At 38.3% G+C, this 22,367-nt stretch overlaps 1 pseudogene; it reads left to right on the forward strand.

The window, feature by feature from the left end:
- The first annotated feature begins 18,891 nt into the window (after nucleotides 1-18,891).
- Nucleotides 18,892-19,341, forward strand: LOC141489643 (small nuclear ribonucleoprotein E-like; annotated as a pseudogene).
- The last annotated feature ends 3,026 nt before the right edge of the window (nucleotides 19,342-22,367 follow it).

A 22,367-nucleotide genomic window follows, 5' to 3' on the forward strand; every position in this document is an offset into this window, starting at 1 on the left:
TTTTTACCTTCTTAAAGAATCTCTGGGACTCCTAGGGATTTATAGTCCATATTACATTAGTAATAAGGTCTGAACAAAATCTCTGTGAGGGCAAGGAATGTGTTGTTTTTGTCTTTACAGATATGGTACAATGTCTATTTAATGAAATTGCTGGCTGTTGTCTTAATATTCATAACATTTAATATGGACCTGGAATTTAATAGAAAGGGCCCCATCTTTTCAACATCAGTTTTCTCCTGGTAATGCTATTTTACTGTGACTCATGAAACACCCACAATCTCTGAAGAATCAAAATTGTGCCTCTAAAGGGCAATGGAAATGCTCAGGGTGGGTAAGAAGGCATTGGCGTATCATAAAAAATATTCATCAAGGACACTTAAGACAAGAAAACAAGATAGGCTAGTGCATTGACAGCCAGCCTAAGTACTATATTAATATTCACAATACATTAAAAGATTTCCAGTAAATTGTGTCAATCCTTTAAGGAAAATTTATGGAAGGACCTAGACAAGAATCATAGGATGAGAAGACATGGAGATATTGCAGTCTCTTTGCACTGGTGGTTGGGAGTACCCTTTCTTGTAAAATCCTGGGTCCACCCAACTTTCACCCAACCTGGATCCACCCAACTGTAACAGCCCTATTGTCTCTTAGTTTAGGAATAAAATATGCTTATTCAAAAAATCCCTATTAGAGTTGTCTTCTAATGCCTCATCTTGGCCAGGAGAAGCCCTAGGGTTCCTGAAGTCATTGTGAGCAGAGCATAATCTCTGTTATATCTCACAAGGCTGGAAAGGCATTGCACATGAGCTCTAGAGCCACAACTAGGGCAAAGCAACTGGGGCTTTGTTCCAGGTTTCAAAAATTTGCACTCCTGTAGCATAAAAACAATTGAGCTTAGCACATATATGTTGTTGTTGTTCAATCATTTTTCAATAGTCTCAGATTTCTTGTGATTCCTTTGGGGTTTTTCTTGGCAGAGATACTGGGGTGGTTTGCCATTTCTTTCTTCAGTTCATTCTACAGATGAGGAAACTGAGGAAAACAGGGCTAAGTGACTTGTTCAGGGTCACATAGCAAATATCTGAGGTCAGATTTGAATTCAATTATTTCTTACTCTAAGTCTTAAGTTCTACCCACTGTGCCACCTAATTGCCCTAGCATAATTGCCCTAGGATAATTAATAAAAATAGGAAAATGCCAGATGATGTCTTCTTTCTTGATGCCATCTTAAACCAGTGGAGTTCCTCCAAAGCCTTGTCTCATCTCCTAACTGGAACTGAGCTTCTGAGCAGCCTACCGATAGCAGCTTCACAGCATCTTAGCATTTGTTTCCTTCTCACATAGGTCTGTGTTCCCCAGTCCTCTGCCAACAGGGCAAGAATTCTACAACTTTCGCAAAACAAAACAAAACCCCAAATAGTAAGATATAAAAATAGATTGTTGTCTTATAGACCAGGGATAGAAAAGAATTTTAAATGCTTAAAATTTTCTTCCTCCTAAACTGATTGTATCACTTGGTTGGTCTCAATGACAAGAGTGTGTGCCTGTCATTTGAGTTAAATTCAGGGAGATGGTCACCTGATGATTTTTTTCTTCCATGTAACTCATAAAGACCTTCGACTCAGGCATGGAGGAATAGAGATGGGCATCCACAGAGGGAGGAGCATCCTGCCTCTGATGTTCAACTGCCCTTGAGACTTAGAGTAAATAACTCTGTCTCCCCAGCTTCAGTTTACTCCTTACTCTTGCTGAACCAATGATATCAGGAGGGTAGGTCTTAACTTGAGAATGAAGTGGATTTAAGTGAGGCAGAGCTGAGCAAAGTCATAAACCTCACTCTCTCCAGTCAGAGTCATTGAAGTCCAGTGGCAAGACAAAGGTCAAGATGATTGGTGATGGTCCAAGATACAGTGAGTGACCTTGTTCTTTTTAAATTAAGGTCTTTCCTAGGTCTCTGTTCTTCTGAGGCAACGCCCATTCAAAGACTAAGGACCAGGTAAGAATTGAAACAAAAGATGACCTAGTTTACAATCACAAAAATATCAGTTAAGGAGAGGAAGGCCCTCAGTTTCTGGCCAGAACAGAAAACATTTCTCTGACTGAAAAGGAAGACAAGAGGAAGGGACAGGTTGTGCTAAGCTCAACAATTATTATCTCATTTGATCCTCATAACAACCCCGGAAAAGAGGTGTTATTATTATTATTCTCATTTTACAGATGAGGAAACTGAAGCAAACAGCTGTGAAAGACTTGCCCAGGACCACATAGCTACAAAGGTCATATTCTAACTCGTCTTTTTATTTGAGACCCAGAACTCTATCCACTAAATCATCTATGGATGTAGCCCCTACTTTTGAATAATCTTAGCAGTAACAAATCTTTGTCCTTTCTGGGTTGACAACTGTAGAGCTGTGATTCTGTTGTTGCTAATATTGCAGAAATATTCATCAACAAAATTTGTTTGGTGCATAAGTTTTTCTGCTCAAAGAATGATCACATTTGTCATATTAATTGTAAAAGTGTAGTCAATATTCCAAGAATAATTACACTTTTCCTAACAGAACTTACTTTTTACCCCCTCAAATACGTTACTTGATTTTTTTAATTATATGTAAGTAAATTTCAACATTTGTTTTTAAAAAATTTTGAGTTCCAAATTCTCTCTCCCTCTCTCCCCATCCCTCTCATTGAAAAGGTAACTAATTTGATATAGGTTATACATATGTAGTCATGCAAACATATTTCCATGTTAATCATGTTGTGAAAGAAAACAGACCAAAAAAAACCAAGAAAAAATAAAGTTTTAAAAAATATACTTCAATCTGCATTCAGTTCTTTCTTTGGAGGTAGATAGCATTTTTTTTTTATCATGAGCACTTTAGGATTGTCTTAAATCATTGAATTGCTGAGAATAGCCAAGTCATTCACAGTTGATCATCATAAAGTATTGCTTTTACTATTTGCAGTGTTCTCCTGGTACTACTCACTTCACTTTGGCCATGTAAATCTTCCCAGGTTTTCCTGAAAGCATTTTGTTCATCATTTTTTATAGCACAGTAACATTCAGTCACAATCAAAAACCACAACTTGTTTAACCATTTCCCAAGTGATGGACATCCCCTCAATTTCTAATACTTTGCCATCTCCACAAAAGAGTTGCTATACATATTTTTAACATAAAGGTCCTTTAAAAATATATATTTATATATGTATATATATGTATGTATATATATATGTTTGGGGTATAGTTTCAAATTACTTTTAAAATATCTTTATATTTTATAACAAATAGCACTTTAAAGGAAGGTAATGAATTTTAGCTGTGCAAATTAGCCTATTATGGCTTTATTTGAAATTATTCAGTGACTTTTCATACTGTCTAGAGTACCATTAGCAGATAGGTATTCCTTAGGTTACTCTGTGAGTCTACATTCCTAAAGCTACAACTCATAGACCCCCACTGATATATTTATCTCTCAACAGTCAGCCAAAGGACACAATTAGCTCATAGCAAAGGCTTTTTTTTTGAACTAATATAAGAAGGAGTTCTTAGAATGTTCCCTCCATAAACCTATTACACACACACACACACACACACACACACACACACACACACACAAACACACAGTCCCATGGACAAACACACCATCATTGAAGAGATTGAGCAAGTACAAAGATCACCCATAAGGGAGTTGTGTGTGAATGGGAAACTCATTTCAACACTACAGGATCCCCTAATGTCAAGTCAATCAGATTGGAGAGGGGAAAAACTAGAAAACAGGAAGACTGGTTAAGGAGTATTTTGCAGCTAAGCAAAGAGTTGCCTTTAGAAAAAACTGAATGATACTTAGAATACCTTTATATCTCCTCATTTAGAACTATTTTCAGAGATCATTTAGGAGCCACCTAAGAAAACAAGAATTAGGGACAGCTAGGTAGTGCAGTGAATAGAGCACTGGCCCTGAAGTCAGGAGGATTTAACCCCATTGCCTTGCAAAAAAAACTAAACAAAAAAAAACAAAACAAAACAAAACAAAACAAGAATTAGTTTGTCGTAGGTTTATTTTTGTCCAAATATGGTACAACTCATCAAGCCTGACTCCAAATGAATTTCAGCTGTTTCTGAAAATCAAACCATCTACAAAGGACAAAAATTTGTCACTAAAAACATTCTTCAAAAGACTAGGCTGTAATCCCATTATTGGCATAAACTTCAAGGACTTGAAAGTTAAAAAAAGAAAGGTACATTATATACTCCAGTATTCATAGCAGCATTTTATTTTTGTGGTAGGAGATAACTGCAAAGTCACTGCTCTATGCCTATGGCTGGACAAATCACAAATAAGAATAGAATGGAATATGCCATGAGAAATTACACATATGAAGAATTCAGAACTGATACAGTAAGCAGAACCAGAACAATGACTATACTAGTGTAAACTAAATGAACGCTAACAGAGTGTTGGACTCTGAATAAATATGATAACCAATTTTGACCCTAGAGAACAGATAAAGAAACGTACGTTCCTCTTCTCTTACTTCAGACACTTGATACTTCTAGCTGTGTGACCATGGAATGTGCAGCAAGAAATTATACAGATGAAGAATTCAGAACTGATACAGCAAGCAGAAGCAGAAGCAGAACAATGATTAACCTCTTGTAAACAAAATGAACACTAACAGCATGTTGGACTCTGAATAGTTATGAGAATCATTACTTTGCAAAAACCAAAGAAGAAAAAGGGGAAAAAAAGAGAGAATTAGCAAGGATGCCACTGTCCCTTAATCACAGAGAATATAGAGGGGAGACACTTTACCAGTTGTTTTTGCTTAGTTGTTTTTCTTTATTACAAGCAAGGACCTAATTATTAGGGAAGAAATTTAGAATGGGGGAGGTCATATATTTAGAAATTCCTGTGATGTGAAAGGAAAACAATAAAATTTCCAAGAATATTGATCAAAAACCCTGATCAAATTCGGCAAGTCTTTGTTTTTGACTTTTGATTTGAACTTCCTATAAAAAAGCTGGATATCTCCTGGAGGTCTCATAGAGGATGAATCTCATTGACAAGGATGAATTAGTTGACTCTGACCACTTCAGGACATACCACTGAAAGAAGAACCACACTTTGTGCTAACCTTTAAAATGATTCTTCAATCAAATTCTTTTTGTCTCTTTTCATTTTCTGAGTAGATCAGAGATCTACTTGAAGGGGGGTACCTGTAAATTGGCATATCTTCCTAGTAGCTATCCCCTGCCCCAACACTCACCTCAGCCCTAGTTGAAGGAGGTAGTATAGATTTCCCTGGACATAGCCCTGAAGAAACATATACTCTGAACTGTGGAGCAGCTGTAAAAGTGAGGAATTATGGGATCTCAAGAGAATTCCTGAATTCCAACTTCTCACAAGAGGTTCGAATGCCTGAAGCTCAAACCTCTAGAGTTACTAATCATCATAATTCTAGAACTCAACAGGATGGAGGAAAGGAATTTTTGCAGTGTCAGATTCTTGCAGTTCTATTTCCAGCCTAGTCCCCACTGCCATCACTAAGGGGGCAATCACCAAAGAGGTCCTCCTTCCTCATTTGTCACTTGTCACTATCACCACCAAGGTTATAAATGATCTTATCTGCTGGTAGGTGAGCCAAAGAACTCCAAGAGTAGCAGTTCCCACCAGACCACAAGTCCAGTTGCTAGGGCAACCACCACAGCCATCATCCTGGGAATCAGCCCCTGGGGAGATGTGGCCAGGCCATTGCCTCTGGGGATGCTGTAGCCAAAGCAACTTAAGATCCACCCCCCCAAAAAAAGTTATCTCCATCAAAGTCCTTGAACCATTATCTAATAGTTCAAACTGATTTTATCAGTGGAAATGACATTAAAGATACATGATGATTTGTTTTGCTGCTTACACACTACAGATCGCAGGACTTTTCCATATGACAAGCAGTGGAAACTTTCTTGTCTAGGCTGTATCCACTGTTATAACATGAGCTTCTTGAATACAGGTATTTAATTCTGCCTTTTTATTTGTATTTTTTTAAATTTTTATTTATTTTATTCATTCTCAAGAAAGAAGAGGATAAAGCACAGACTAATGCTCCAAAACTAAATGAAAACCAGGGATATCTGAGCCATAAAATGGGGAGAACAGAAACCCTGGAATTTGAGTGTCATGTTTTTTTTAAATTATTATAATGCTACCTTTATAATAAGTTCCATTGGAATAAAGAAAAAAAAAGTACGAATATCTTAGAGGCTGCCGGGGAAGAAGGAATTCACTATAAACCCTGGAAGAAGGGATGTCATCATTCCTGGGACCTGTGAATGCTGTAAAAAACCCATATAGACCTGAGTGTGAAAGAACTGACTCCAGGCACATCATCAATAAGCAATAGAGATGGGCATGAGCCATAGAGTTATTTGGTTTCTTCCTTTTTCTCATTTTTTTTCTGCTTTTGTTGCATGATCTCCAAGTTCTGCTTTTGGTAAGCAGCAGAGACCCCCACCACCCTGGCATTTTCCTTTACCCATTTACTTTACTTTTCATGTTCTTTTGGCAGTTTATGCTGGTTTGGGATAGGGATAGTCATGGCTCCTGTGGAGGCTCCAACCTGATTCAATGGCCTCTGCATTTTCCCCTCTAATGTTACCATGTGTTCTTTTGACAATGAAGGTCTGATGGGAAAGAGTTGCTCTTCCAGCAATCCCAATCATCTCTTTTTTCCTAGGGAATTCAAGTCCTCTGGGTGGTATCATAGGACCAGAGGTCTCCATGGGTTTCTCACAAGAACTCACTGGAACTCACTGGTAGGCTGTGGGTGGAGAGGTAGGTGCCTGTCTAGCAAGTCTAAGTTCCTTACCTTTCCAGAAGGAGTTCCAGCCCTTAGGAGAACACCATAAGGGAGAATGCTTATATCAGTCTCTGGAATGAAAGTGGGACCCACTGGAATGTTGGGAAATTGCCTCACTAATAAACCCCAAGTCATTTTCCTTGTGAAAGGAGACCTGTGGGCAAAGGCAGTGCCATAGGGCAATGCAGTGAAACCAGACCCTGGAGAAACGTAGAACTCAAAAGAAAGGATTTTGATAGTAAGCTACTATGAGTCCTTTGTGTTTTCTACATTTTCTATGGGGTAGAGTAAAAGCTATCCTACATGAATAAATTCAATGAATATTAAATAGCAACTAAGAACTCTTTTATTTACCCTGCATGTGAAGAGACTTATAAACTATTTTTGAGGTTTTCTAGATGCAACTCTTGATGAAGATAACAACACAAAAAGAGTGATTTTGCCTCAAAGCCAAATTGGACAAGTGTAAATATTGGGTTTGGAACAGGATCTGTGAATGAATGGTTCTTCTTGCAGTGTTGGTTTGGTGATGCTGTCTTTGTATAACTAATCAGGCAATATAATGTTATCAAACAGACTTGGAATTATGAAGCATAGGTTTAATCTTGTATCTGATATTTGTTTGTGAGACCCTGAGTTATTACTTCATTATCCTGTGCTTGTCAACAGCTTAATTTTTAATTGAATACATGAAGTTCTTTTTTTATTTTATTTTTTTTAAGGTTTTTGCACAGCAGTGGGTTAAGTGGCTTGCCCAAGACCACACAGCTAGGTAATTATTAAGTGTCTGAGGCAGGATTTGAACCCAGGTACTCCTGAGTCCAGGGCTGGTGCTCTATCCACTGCACCACCTAGCCACCCCACATGAAGTTCTTTTTTTTAAATTTTATTTTTTTATTCTCATTTCGTACAAATTTTTTTACATTAATAAAATATTCTTGTTGAAGAGTAAACGAAATACCCCCTTCCCCCCTGAATATAGACTTGCTTGAGTGATAAAGTAAAGGGGAGAGAAAAAAATAAAATTAAAAAAATAATAGTAATAATTGTAGGTATGGCCAGGTGGCACCGTGGACGAAGCACCAGCCCTGGAGCCACGAGCACCCGAGCCGGCATCCATCCCCGTAGACCCAACAATCACCCAGCCGTGTGACATGCAAGCCACCTGATCCCCACTGCCCTGCAAAAACCAAAAAGAAGAAAAAAAAGACCCAAAATAAAATAGTAACAATAGTAGGGGTGGCTGGGTGGCAGACAGAGCATTGGCCCTTGAGCCAGGAGCACCCGGGTCCAAATCCGGCCTCAGACACCCAAAGACCACCCTGCTATGTGGCCCCAAGCAGGCCACCCAGCCCCACTTGCCCTGCACCCTCCCCCAAATAATAATAATAAAAAATGTGCTTGAGTCTTTGTTCCAACACCAACAACTCTGTCATGGGTGGATCACATTCTTTATGGTAAGTCCATCGCAAAAGTTACTTCCATATTTTTCCAACATTGCCACTGCTGATCGCAACTCCCTCCTTTCTTATTTCTCCACTACCATGTACTATATTTTCTCTCTCCTTTCACTCTGACTCTGCTGTAGGGTAGCTGAGTGGTGCAGCAGACAGATCCCTGGTCCTGGGGCCAAGAGGCCCTGAGGCCCCATACCACCCCTTAGGCCCAGAATGCACCTGGCCCCATGGTCCTGGACAGGCCTTCCAATCCCAGCCCCTTGCAAGAAGTAAAAAAGAAAATGTGTTATATCTGACCACTCTCCGCCCATGGTCCATCCTCTCCTCCTTTACTCACATCACCACCCCTTCGCCCTGCTTCCCCCTCCTTCTTACTCCAGATGTCTATACACTATTGAGTATATATGCTGTTTCCTCTCGTAGCCACCTCTGATGAGAGCAAAGGTTCCCTCATTCCCCCTTGCCTCTCCCCTTCTATATCATTGCAATAGCTCATTGTAATAAAGAAAAATCTTATTATGTGAAATATCTTGGCCTATTCCCCCTCTCCTTTTTTTTCCTCCCATTACATTTCCCTTTTTTCTATTGACTCCATTTTTACACCATATTTTATCTTCGAATTCAGCTTTCTCCTGTGCTTCAACTATAAAAGCTCCCTCTACCTGCTCTATTAGCTGAGAAGGCTCATATGAGTATTATCAGTGTCATTTTTCTATGCAGGAATACATGCAGTTCATCATCATTAAGACCCTCATATTTCCCCCCTCTCCTCCAATCTCCATGCTTCACCTGAGTCCTGTATCTGAAGATCAAACCTTCTGTTCAGCTCTGGCCATTCCAAAAGGAACATTTGAAATTCCCCTGGTTCATTGAAAGTCCATCTTTTTCCCTGGAAGAGGACATTCAGCCTTGCTAAGTAGTTCATTCTTGGCTGCATTCTAAGCTCTTTTGCCTTCCAGTATATTATATTCTAGGCCCTACAAGCTTCCAATGTAGTTGCTGCTAAGTCCTGTGTGATCCTGACTGCAGCTCCACGATATTTGAACTGTGTCCTTCTGGCTGCTTGTAATATTTTCTCTTTGACTTGGGAGTTCTGGAACTTGGCTATAATATTCCTAGGGGTTGGTTTTTTGGGATCTTTCTTGGGGGGATCGGTGGATTCTCTCCATTTCTATTTTGCCCTCTGCTTCTAGAATATCACGGCAATTTTCCTATAGTAATTCTTTGAAAATGATGTCAAGGCTCTTTTCCTGATCAAGACTTTCAGTTATTCCAATAATTTTTAAATTATCTTTCCTAAGTCTGTTTTCCATATCAGTTGTTTTTTTCAATGAGATATTTCACGTTTTCTTCTAATTTTTCATTTTTTGGTTTTGAAGTATTGATTCCTGATTTCTGATAAATTCATCGATCTCCCTGAATTCTATTCTTTGTCAGAAGGATTTGTTCTCCTCAGAGAGTTTTCTTATCTCTTTTTTCCATCTGCCCAATTTTGCTTTTTAAAGTATTCTTCTCTTCAATAACTTTTTGAACTGTTTTATCCATTTGACCTAAGCTGGTTTTTAGCATGCTATTTTCTTCAGCCTTTTTTGGGATTTCCTTGACTAAGCTGCTGACTTCATTTTCATATTTTTTCTGCATCACTCTCATTTCTTTTCCCAGTTTTTCTTCTAACTCCCTCATTTGATTTTCAAAGTCTTTTTTGAGCTCTGTCATAGCCTGATCCCAGTTTCTATTTTTCTGGGAGTCTTTAGATGCAGGAGCTTGTGTTTCCTCATCTTCAGACTGAGTATATTCATCCCTCTTGGGATCATAGATAATATATTTCTCAATGGTGTTCCTCTATTTTCTCTGCTTGCTCATTTTCCCAGCCTTAGCCTGTTTTGGGGGTGCTTCCTGAGCTTTTGGGACACTTCCACAAGGGTCTCAGTGTGTGTGAGGCTCTGTCCTCCCTCCTGGTCTGTGAATATGCACTCCCATCTGCCACGGGCCTGAGGTGGAGGGGGGGCCTGCTGTTCTATGGGGGGGCCTAGACTGTGATCAGAATCTGAATGTGGTCAGAGCCCCAGAGTCCTGTTCCAGAGGCAGAGGACAGAGCTCTGCAGTCTCTCTTCACTCCCTTCCCTCTGCTCAATGGGCTCATGCCCTGGGGGCTCCTGCTTACTGGCTCTGCCTGCTTCTGTTCCTGGATCTGGGCTGCCAGAAAGACCATGATGCTTGCTGTGTGCCCTGGGGGCTGGGCTCCACGTGCTCACTCTGGCAGAGGTCCCCCGCTGTTCCCCCACTTTGTGCCCAGTGCTCCCAGGGGTGTAGCTCAGGAGACTCCCCCACTGCTGTGAGCTGGGGCTCCTAGTGCCCTGGGGCTTCCTCTGGAAGGCTGAAGTTCCTTCCCTCTGGTGGGCCGCCCCTCCGACCCCGGGGAGCAGAGCCTTTCTGCTCTTTTCCAGGTTACCTTGAGTAGGAGAACTGCCTCTCTGGGTCCCTTTGTGGGTTCTGTCTCTTGAAAGTTTAGAGTCCTTAGCTTATGAGTTTTATCAGAGAGAGCCTAAGACTCAATCCTTTCTTGTTGCCATCTTTCAGGTTGTTTCCCATGAAGTTCTTTTAAAGAAAATTATCAAACTAATGCACAGTTGATGGAGCTATGAACTGATAGAACCATTCTGGAAAGCAATTTGGAATTATGCCTAAAAGGGCTATAACATTGTGCGTACTCTTTGATTCAGCAATACCACTACTGGGTCTGTATCTGAAAGAGATCATTAAAAAACGGGAAAAGATCCACATATACAAAAATATTTAGGGCAGCACTTTTTGTGGTAGAAAGAATTGGAAATTGAGGGAATGCCCATCAATGGGGAAATGACTGAATAAATTATGGTATATGAATATAATGGAATACTATTGTTCTGTAAGAAATGATGAGCAGGGGGCAGCTAGGTGGTGCAATGGATAAAGCACCGGCCCTGGAGTCAGGAGTACCTGGGTTCAAATCCAGTCTCAGAAACTTAATAATTACCTAGCCATGTGGCCTTGGGCAAGCCACTTAACCCCATTGCCTTGCAAAAACCTTAAAAAAAAAGAAATGATGAGCAGGTGGATTCCAGAAAAGCCTGAAGCCACTCAAATGAACTGATGCTAAGTGAAGTGAGAAGAATCACAGAAATACTGTGCAGTAACAGCAACATTGTGTGATGATCAACTATGACAGACTTAGCTCTTTTCAACAATACAGTGATCAGAGACAATTCTAAAAACTCATGATGTTAAAGTACCACCCACATCCAGAGAAAGAACTAGGGAGCTGGAGATTGAAGGGATGTCCAGTGGTTGGGGAATGGTTTGAATAAATTATGGTATGTGGTTGAGACGAAACGCACTTCTATTATGGGAAATGATGAACAGGATGTTCTCAGTAAAAATGTTACCAGAGCAGGTGCAATGGGAAATGTACCTCATACAAAGTAACAGCAATATTGCAGGATGATCAGCTGTAAATGACTTAGCTTTTCTCAGCAATACTATGAACCAAGGGAACTCTGAAGGACACGATAAAGAATCCTATCCATTCCAGGGCTGGTGGTGTCTAAATATAGACTGAAGCTTCCTCTTTTTTTTTTCACTTAATTTTTCTTAAGGTTTCTCAATTGGGGGGGAGGGGTTATGTTTACTTTTACAACGTGACTATTGTAGGAATGTTTTTCATGATTATACCTTTTTAATGTATATCAAGTAACTTGCTTTCTCAAGGAGGGGGAATGGGGTGGGAAGAAGGGAGAAAATTTGGAACCCATGGATTTGGAAGTGAATGTTGAAACTTGTTTTTGCATGTAGCTGGGGGGGGGAATAAAATATAATTAGAAAAATTCCAATATAAATTTCAGTTTTAGCTTGTATTTAGGGTGTAGCAAAACATGGCTAGTAGGAACATCATATTATGTCCAGGTACTCAGTGTACAATGGATATTGGTTATTAGACAACCTTTATATTATCCCACAGAAAACACATAAGATGTTAAAGATTCACAGGAATCCATAAAGTATTCACATAATGCATTAGCTGCTCCCAGAAGGAATTGAACTTGGGGTTGCTGTCATAGCAACCTTCTCTCTTTCCAGTGTGTACTTCTTTCCTGGAGTCCTATAGTCTCCCCAAGACTTGTAGTGCCACCCTGTGGTTTAGACTTCACCAAAAAAAGGAACCAAGCTTTGGAGCCAGCTGAAAAAGCAAACCTTTTTTCATCAGATATGCATTGTTTGAATAACCCACTAGCTTTGTTCTTCTACAGAAGAATCGTAAAGACTATCTTCTATTTTTGTCAAAGGTATTGTTGAATCAAGAAATGTCTCTCTAGGAGACCTAGTGCCTGAATCAGAACATAAGGAATTCTTTTAAAAATTGATAGTTTTTGTTTTTTATATCACCTTGATTTCTCAATATAAATTCCCTCCCTCCCCACCCTCCTTCCCCAGAAGGCATTCCTTATAACAAAGGACAAAAAGTAAGGAGAAAAAAAGGATAGTAATACTGGTATATCAACAAACTTGATATTTGCTGTATTTCAAGCCCATAGTCCCTCACCCCTGAAAAAAGAAGGAAATATAATGTGTCTTCTTTAGGACCAAGATTGATCATTATAACTACACTGTATTTACTGTCCTTTTTTTTTGTCTCTCCCCCCATTTACATTATCATAGCCATTGTGCACAACTGTTTCCTGATTCTGCTTACTATATTTTGCATCAGTATAATATGTTTTCTCTGTGCTCTTCATAGCCAGGTCAGGTTTTTTTCACTTTTGATGTGAATTTAACAATTATCAACAAACATTTCCATATATAAAAAAGAAGTGGATTCTATCTGAAATTTTAGAGTTCTGTTATATATAGTTTTTTAAAAAGCATTTATAATTAATGAAGTGGTGGTATAATAATATTTCCTCACATGTATGAACCTAAATTTGTTTAGTCATTCTTAAATTGATGGGCATCTACTTTGTTTTCAATTCTTTGCTACTATATGAAGTGAAATGACATAATTTTGGTGTAATTGAGAAATGTCATTTTATCATGCTGGGTCTCCTGCCTGGTGTCAGCATCTCATAGGAAAAGGAGAAATACTATTCTATCATGTACCCTTTTGGGTAAGAGGAGAAAATGCCATTTCATCATGCCAGATCTCCCTCCTGGTTTCCAGTTTCCCCTCTGAAGAAAAGAAATACTATTCCATAAAGTACCAGGTTTCTTGGCTTTGTGGTAAGGGGAGAAAACACCATTCCACTGAACTAGTTCCATCTGGTCTCATGTCTCTGGCTAAGAAAGAAGAGAACATCATTTCACTGTGTACCAAACTTCTCTCTTCCAGGGAAGAGGAGAAAGAGCATTTCATCTAGCCTGGTCCTTTTAACTTGGGAGAAAAGAAGTAACACCTTTCCTTCAACTTTAACCATTTGTACCCTAGCCTGAAATGCCTAAAAATGGGTCCCCCCCACCAGAGGCCAGAGATTCATGGACAATGAAAATTTTCAAAAACTCATTCCTTAATGATCAACAAACTCTCCCCGGTCTCATGTCTTTCTCATTCTAGTGATTCTGAGCCACAAAGGATCATCATTCAAACATACTTCTCCACTCCACCTCTCTCACCCAATCCCTTATTACTATTCCCCTCAACCCAAACCCTTCAATGTCCCCATTTTAAAGCTGCCCACTGTGCAGTTTGGAATATCTGTTCCAGAGGCAACCAATTTGCTTTCATATTAAATCTTTTCTTTTCCCACTTCTTTCATCTACTCTCATTGAGACCCAGAGCCCTCTTGATAACATTCTTCCTAGCCTCCATTTCTAGTATTGACTGCACCTCTACCTCTTGTCTTTCAACCTCAAAACTCATTTTTGTCCATTGCTGTGACCTCCAGTTTTTCAGTCTCTCAGTTCTTTCCAAGTTCATCACTCTTTTAAGTTATTCTTCCATCTCTGTCCCATCATGGCCTCTTGATGAGCCAATTCAACTCTACACTGTCTTCTTGAGTCCCTCGAGTCATTTATAATCTCACCGAATTAGTTCTACAGAGCCTTGGTCTTGGATTACTCCTATTTTCTGTTGCTTTTGCTCCCACACACAATGAGAAAAATCACGAAACCATGCTGATTGGGTCCACTCTAAATTTATGTTACACAACCTCAATTGGTATGTCTCTGCTGCTAGGCAACCCTTCTACACCTCTCTAATCAACTCAGTATCCCACTCTCCACAGATGCTCTTCCAAACCTTTTCATCCCTCCTCAAACCACCTATGGCTCCCCCTCTCCACCCTCTCAGCTGAGATCCTTGCCTCATATCTTACTGAAAAACTTGAAGCTATTCCCTGAGAGCTCTCTTTTCTCTCCTTGTCCTTATCTCATATCAGCCAGATGTTTTTGCCATTATCTTTTCCTTTATCCTTGTCTAACATGAAGATGAGGTGCTTTTTCTTGCCCAGGTAAATCCTTTTGACAACAAATGATTCCATTCCATCTCATCTTCTTTAGATTGCCCTTTCTACCATCCCCATTTTCTGTTAACTTCAATTGCTCCCTGATTACTGACTGCTTTTCTATTGCCTACAAATAAGTTCACACCTCCTCCATCTTCAAAAATCCTCATTTGACTCATCCATTGCAGCTAGATATTGTTCCATATCCCTACAGATCGCTGTATTATCATGGTGGAAGAACTTGTTTAGCTCAATGAAACTATGGTCTATGTCATGCAGGGTTAGCCAAGATAGAGAGGTCATAGTGGAGAATTCTGACCAAAGGTGATCCATTAGAGAAAGAAATGGCAAACCATTTAATAGAAACTCCACTATCTTTGCCAATAAAACTCAATGGACAGGAGTGGCTAGGTGGCATAGTAGATAAAGCACCAGCCCTGGAGTCAGGAGTACCTGGGTTCAAATCCGGTCTCAGATACTTAATAATTACCTAGCTGTGTGGCCTTGGGCAAGCCACTTAACCCCATCTGCCTTGCAAAAACCTAAAAATAACTAAAAAAACCTCAATGGACAATGCTAAAATGATAAAAGAGCTGACATCAGAAAATGTTCTCATGTTGGAAGTATCCAATGCACTACTAGGGAAGAAGGGAGGAAGACTAAAAGTAGCTCTAGTACCATTGAAAGCAGCTGGGCCAAAGACAAAAGGAATATTATACATCTGATGATAAAAGGAAAGTCTGATGCTGAAAAGATAATATAGTAAAGGAACTTGGATCTATGAACCATGGTAAGTTGGATGTAGTCAAACAGGAAATGGAAAGATTAAACATAAACATCTTGAGTGACAGTGGATGGCAATACATCAATTTAATTCAGATGATTACTACAAATATAACTATGATCTCAAAAATTATATCTGTTCAAATTCAAGGCAAATCATTCAAAATCACAGGAATAAGGGGTGGCTAGATGGCATAGTGGATAAAGCACTGGCCTTGGAGTCAGGAGTAACTGGGTTCAAATCCCATCTCAGACACTTAATAATTACCTAGCTGTGTGGCCTTCGGCAAGCCACTTAACCCCATTTGCCTTGCAAAAAACCTAAAAAAAAAAAATCACAATAATACAAGTCTATGCTCCAACCACCAATGCAAAAAAGGTCAGAGTTGATCACTTCTGCAACATAACACCAAAAAAAGAAAAAGTCATATTCATCATAGGGGATTGGAAAGCTAAAAAAGATAATTGTAATAACAGTTTATTATTAGAATACAAAGTGAAGCAATGCAGAAACTCATAAAGTTTTGTCAAGATAACTCACTGGCTATAACAAACTCTTTTTCAATGACCCAAAAAGTGACTCTACACATGGACATCATCAAATGGTCAATATAGAAATCAGATTTGCAACCAAAGATGAAGAAACTCTATACAGTAAATTAAAACAAAACCTAGAGCTGATTGTAGACCAGATCATGCAAAATTCAGACAAATTGAAGAGAGGAAAATGATTAGAAATGTAGATATGACCTAAATAAGATCCCTTAGAAATATGAACTGGAGATGATGAACAGATTAAAGGGATTTGATATAGTAGATAAAAGATACTGATTCACAACATCATATATGAAGCAGCAACAAAAACATTACAAAGAAAAAGAAGAGCAAGAAAGCAAAATGCTATCTGATGAGGCTTTACAACTCACTGAGGAAAGAAGGAAAATAAAAGGAAAAAGAGAAAGGTAAAGATCTATCCAACTGAATGCAGAATTTCAGAGAATATACAGGAAAGATAAAAAGTCTTTTTTAAAATTTATTTTTATTAAAGATATTATTTGATTTTTACAATTTTCCCCCAATCTTGCTCCCCCCCCCCCCAGAAAGCAGTCTGCAAGTCTTTACTTTGTTTTCATATTGTACCTTGATCCAAATTGGGTGTGATGAGAGAGAAATCATATTCTTAAAGAGAAGTCTAAGAGGTAACAAGATCAGACAATAAGATATCTGTTTTTTTTCTAAATTAAAGGAAATAGTCCTTGAGCTTTGTTCAAACTCCACAGCTCCTTATCTGGATACAGATGGCACTCTCTTTTGCAGACAGCCCAAAATTGTTCCCAATTGTTGCACTGATGGAATGAGCAAATCCTTCAAGGTTGAACATCACTCCCATGTTGCTGTTAGGGTGTACAGTGTTTTTCTGGTTCTGCTCATCTCACTCAGCATCAGTTCATGCAAATCCCTCCAGGTTTCCCTGAAATCCCATCCCTCCTGGTTTCTAATAGAACAGTAGTGTTCCATGACATACATATACCACAGTTTGCTAATCCATTCCCCAACTGAAGGACAATTACTGGATTTCCAATTCTTTGCCACCACAAACAGGGCTGCTATAAATATTTTTGTACAAGTAATGTTTTTACCCTTTTTCCTCATCTCTTCAGGGTATAGACCCAGTAGTGGTATTGCTGGGTCAAAGGGTATGCACATTTTTGTTGCCCTTTGGGCATAGTTCCAAATAGCTCTCCAGAAGGGTTGGATGAGTTCACAGTTCCACCAACAGTGTAATAGTGTCCCAGATTTCCCACATCCCTTCCAACAATGATCATTATCCTTCCTGGTCATAATGGCCAATCTGAGAGGTGTGAGGTGGTACCTCAGAAAAGCTTTAATTTGCATTTCTCTAATAATTAATGATTTAGAGCATTTTTTCATATGGCTATGGATTACTTTGATCTCCTCATCTGTAAATTGCCTTTGCATATCCTTTGACCATTTGTCAATTGGGGAATGGCTTTTTGTTTTAAAAATATGACTCAGTTCTCTGTATATTTTAGAAATGAGTCCTTTGTCAGAATCATTAATTGTAAAGATTGTTTCCCAATTTACTACTTTTCTTTTGATCTTGATTACATTGGTTTTATCTGTGCAAAAGCTTTTTAATTTAATGTAATCAAAATCATCTAATTGGTTTTTGGTGATGTTCTCCAACTCTTCCTTAGTCATAAACTGCTCCCCTTTCCATAGATCTGACAGGTAGACTAGTCCTTGATCTTCTAATTTGCTTATAGTATTGTTTTTATGTCTATGTCCTGTAACCATTTGGATCTTATCTTGGTAAAGGGTGTGAGGTGTTGGTCTAATCTAAGTTTCTTCCATACTAACTTCCAATTATCCCAGCAATTTTTATCAAAGAGGGAGTTTTTATCCCAATGGCCGGATTCTTTGGGTTTATCAAACAGCAGATTACTATAATCATCTCCTGCTTTTACACCTAGTCTATTCCACTGGTCCACCACTCTATTTCTTAGCCAATACCAAACAGTTTTGATGACTGATGCTTTATAATATAATTTTAGATCGGGTAGGGCTAAGCCACCTTCTTTTGCACTTTTTTTCATTAAGCTCCTGGCAATTCTTGACTTTTTATTTCTCCATATGAATTTACTTACAATTTTTTCTAACTCGTTAAAGTAATTTTTTGGAATTTTGATTGGTAGGGCACTAAACAGATAGTTTAGTTTTGGTAGAATTGTCATTTTTATTATATTAGCTCTACCTATCCATGAGCAGTTGATATTTGCCCAGTTATTTAAATCTAATTTAATTTGTGTGAGAAGTGTTTTATAATGGTTTTCAAAAAGATTCTGAGTCTGTCTTGGCAAATAGACTCCCAAATATTTTATATTTGAGGTTACTTTGAATGGGATTTCTCTTTCTAGCTCTTCCTGCTGTTTCTTGCTAGACATATATAGAAAAGTTGAGGATTTATGAGGTTTTGTTTTATAACCTGCAACTTTGCTAAAATTGCTAATTGTTTCCAGTAGTTTTTTAGATGATTACTTGGGATTCTCTAGGTAGACCATCATGTCATCTGCAAAGAGTGAGAGTTTTGTCTCTTCCTTCCCAATTCTAATTCTTTCAACTTCTTTTCTTCTCTAATTGCTGATGCTAACATTTCTAATACACTATTGAATAGTAGTGGTGATAGCGGGCACCCTTGTTTCACCCCTGATCTTATTGGGAATGCCTCTAGCCTCTCCCCATTGAATATAATGCTTGTTGGCTCACTCTCTCCCGGAGGCAATGTGCCCAGTGCTCTCATTGTGCGCTCCCGCCATGGCATACCGTGGCCAGGGCCAGAAGGTGCAGAAGGTGATGGTGCAGCCCATCAACCTCATCTTCAGATACCTCCGAAACCGGTCCTGAATTCAGGTGTGGCTATATGAGCAAGTAAATATGCGAATAGAAGGCTGCATAATTGGTTTCGATGAGTATATGAATCTTGTATTGGATGCTGCAGAGGAGATTCATTCTAAAACAAAGTCAAGAAAACAACTTGGCCAGATCATGCTAAAAGGAGACAACATTACTCTACTACAAAGTGTCTCTAACTAGAAGTATATGGTCAGTGGAGTTAGAAGACACTTGGAAGGCAATTTTTTTTTCTTAGTTACACTCACTGGGAAGCAATAGTACTACATATTTTTTCATGTTATTTTGGTCTTTTATGGTTTAACAATAAATGGACTGTTCTGGGGTTTGTTTCTATAAAAAAAAGAATATAATGCTTGTTGATGGTTTCAGATAGATACTGCTAATTATTTTAAGGAACAGTCCATTTATTCCTCCACTCTCTAGTGTTTTTAATAGGAATGGATGCTGTATTTTGTCAAAAGCTTTTTCAGCATCTATTGATATGATCATATGATTTCTGATAGGTTTGTTGTTGATATAATTGAGTATACTAACAGTTTTCCTAATATTGAACCAACCCTGCATTCCTGGAATAAATCCTACTTGATCATAACGTATTGTCCTAGTGATGACTTTGTGTAATCGTTTTGCTAAGATTTTATTTAGGATTTTTGCATCTATATTCATTAGGGAGATAGGTCTATAATTTTCTTTCTCTGTTTTAACTCTTCCTGGTTTAGGTAACAGCACCATATTGGTTTCATAGAGTTAGGCAGAGTTCCATCTTTCCCTATTTTTCCAAAGAGTTTATATAGGATTGGAACCAATTGTTCCTTGAATGTTTGGTAGAATTCACTTGTGAATCCATCAGGCCCTGGAGATTTTTTTTTAGGGAGTTCAGTAATGGCTTGTTGAATTTCTTTTTCTGAGTTAGGGTTGTTTAGGTATTTAATCTCTTCTTCATTTAACCTGGGCAACTTATATTTTTGTAAATATTCATCCATTTCACTTAGATTATCAAATTTATTGGCATAGAGTTGGGCAAAATAATTTTGAATTATTACTTTAATTTCCTCCTCATTGGTGGTGAGTTCACCTTTTTCATTTATGATACTAGTGATTTGGTTTTCTTCTTTCTTTTTTTTAATCAAATTGACCAGAGTTTTATCAATTTTATTGGTTTTTTCATAATACCAACTTTTGGTTTCCTTTATTAATTCAATAGTTTTTTTGCTTTCAATTTTATTAATTTCTCCTTTAATTTTTAGAATTTCTAATTTGGTATTTAATTGGGAATTTTTGATTTGTTCTTTCTCTAATTTTTTTAGTTGCATGTTTAGTTCATTGATTTCCTCTTTCTCCAATTTATTCATATAAGCATTTAGAGCTGTAATATATCCCCTGAGAGTCACTTTGAATGAATCCCATAGGTTTTGGTATGTTATTTCATTATTATCATTATCTAGGATAAAATGTTTAATTTTTCTATAATTTGTTTTTTGGTCCACTCATTTTTTAAAATGAGGTTATTCAGTTTCCAATTTGTTCTGAGTCTATATCTCCTTGGCCCAGTATTGCATATGACTTTTATTGCATTGTGACATGAGAAAGATGTATTCACTATTTCTGCCTTTCTGCAGTTGAGCATTAGGTTTTTAAGTCCTAGTACATGATCAATTTTTGTATAAGTTCCATGTACTGCAGAGAAAAAAGTATATTCCTTTCTATCCCCATTCAGTTTCCTCCATAAGTCTACCATATCTAATTTTTCTAACAATTTACCTCCCTAATTTCTTTCTTGTTTGTTTTATGATTCGATTTATCTAGATCTAATAGAGGGAGGTTGAGGTCTCAAACTAATAAAGTTTTGCTGTCTATGTCTTCCTGTAGTTCTTTCAGCTTCTCCTCTAAGAATTTGGGTGCTTTCCCACTGGGTGCATATATATTCAATATTGAAATGACTTTATTGTCTATGGTACCTTTTAGGAGCATAAAGTTTCCTTCCTTATCTCTTTTAATGCTATCTATTTTTGCTGCTGCTTTGTCTGAGATAAGGATTGCTACCCCTGCTTTTTTTACTTCAGCTGAAGCAAAATATATTTTGCTCCAACCTTTTACTTTTATATATATATATCTGCTTCAGATGAGTTTCTTGTAAGCAGCATATTGTAGGATTCTGGTTTTTAATCCATTCTGCTATTTGCTTACGTTTTAAGGAGCGTTCATCCCATTCACATTCAAGGTTATGATTACTAATTCTTTATTGCCCTCAGTGCTATCTTCCCTCTGTTTGTATTTTTCCCCCCTTTCCCCCCTTTTATCCATATTCCCCAGTATTTTGTTTTTGAATACCACCCCCTTCAGTGTGTTTGCCCTCCTATATCACACCCTCCCCTTTCTTTCCCCTTTCCCTTTTCCCTTCCCTTCCTTTTGTTATTTCCCCTTATTTCCCCCACTCCCCTTCCCTTTCTCTGTCCCCCCCTCCCCTTTTCCCCTTTTAATACTTGAAAGGTTAGATGTTTTATAAGTTAACTGAGTATGTGTAGGTTGACTTTAAGCCAAGTCTGATGAGAAGAAGATTCAGGTGTTTCTCCTCTGCTCCCTTCTTCTCCACTATTACCATAGGTTTTTTGTCCCTCTTAGTGTAATGAGATTTACCCCCATTCAATCCTCTCCCTCCTCCCATCTCTTTCCTGTCCCCCTTTTTAGGGAGGTAGTGTTTTTTTAGATCATTCTTTCTAAGTCATAGAAAATTCTGAGTGTCTGTCCCTTCTAGTTCAATATATTCTATCAAATAGAGTCAAAATTCCTGAGAGTTATTAGAGTCTTTCTCCCAAGTGGGGTTAAAGCCAGTTACATCCCATTAGATAGTAGTCTCATGGATAGGTCATGGATGTCTGTCATTTATGGCTAGGTGTATTCTCTCTGTTAGAGTTACATTTCTCAAGATTTATGAGAATCTTTTTTTTTCCCCCATACTGGGATATAGCCAGTTTCAACTTACTGGATTGCATTTTTTTCCCTTTTACTGCCCCTCCCTTTTTTTTTACCTTTTCAAGTGTCTCTTGAACCTCCTGTTTGATGTCCAAATTTTCTGTTTAGCTCTGGTCTTTTCATCAGAAATTTTTGGAATTCTTCCATTTCATTAAATGTCCATCTTTTTCCCTGGAAGAGAAGGCTCAGCTTTGCAGGAAAGTAGATTCTTGGCTGCATTCCAAACTCCCGGGCTCTTCGAAATATCTCATTCCAGGACCTTCTATCCCTTAAAGTTGATTCAGCCAGGTCCTGTGTGATCCTTACTGTGGCTCCTTGGTATTTAAATTGTTTCTTTCTGGTTGCTTGCAGGATTTTCTCTTTTATCTAATAGTTCTGGAGTTTGGCC

Source organism: Macrotis lagotis, chromosome 5 (assembly GCF_037893015.1).
Source record: "Macrotis lagotis isolate mMagLag1 chromosome 5, bilby.v1.9.chrom.fasta, whole genome shotgun sequence".
Taxonomy (NCBI): domain Eukaryota; kingdom Metazoa; phylum Chordata; class Mammalia; order Peramelemorphia; family Peramelidae; genus Macrotis; species Macrotis lagotis.